The sequence below is a fragment of the Helobdella robusta genome, assembly GCF_000326865.2.
Source record: "Helobdella robusta unplaced genomic scaffold HELROscaffold_121, whole genome shotgun sequence".
Classification (NCBI taxonomy): domain Eukaryota; kingdom Metazoa; phylum Annelida; class Clitellata; order Rhynchobdellida; family Glossiphoniidae; genus Helobdella; species Helobdella robusta.
In genome coordinates, this window is record NW_008703670.1 from 158,177 (window position 1) to 158,854 (window position 678).

Here is a 678-nt window from a genome sequence, read left to right on the forward strand (position 1 = left end):
TGTTTTTTTTAAAAAATTGTTTTCAAATTATATTACTCGCTGTAGAAATCAGCCGGAAGTAGTTGCAGTATGACCTCAGAAGAGAGCGATAATGACGTCACAACAACAACATTAACAGACGATACATCTGATACAACGCCAAGCAACTTCAACAACACAATCGATGTTAAACAACAACAAACTTTTTTTAATGCTACTAATGTTGACTACAACAACAACAACAACAACAACAACAACAACGACAACAACAAAGACAGCATACTTTTTCAACAACATCAACAACAGCAGCAGCAACAATATGGAAGCCATATTTTTTTCTCGCCTATGCTTCATTACAGACTTTTGATAACAGATTTATCGCAAAACGAAAACAACAACAACATTATCAACAACAACCACAACAACATCAACATCAATCAAAAATACATCTGCAACAACGTCGTCAACAACGACATTTCTAATAGCACATACAATATCAACAATAACTACAACAACATCAACAACAAAATCAATAACAACATCAATAACAACAACATCAATAACAACAGAAACAATGACAACAACATCAACAACAACAACACGTTGACTAGCATTAAATGTCCTATATATAGGCCATGGTACGAACATGGCAAATGCGAATCAACAATCGAAAGCAACAACATAAACAAAAACAACATA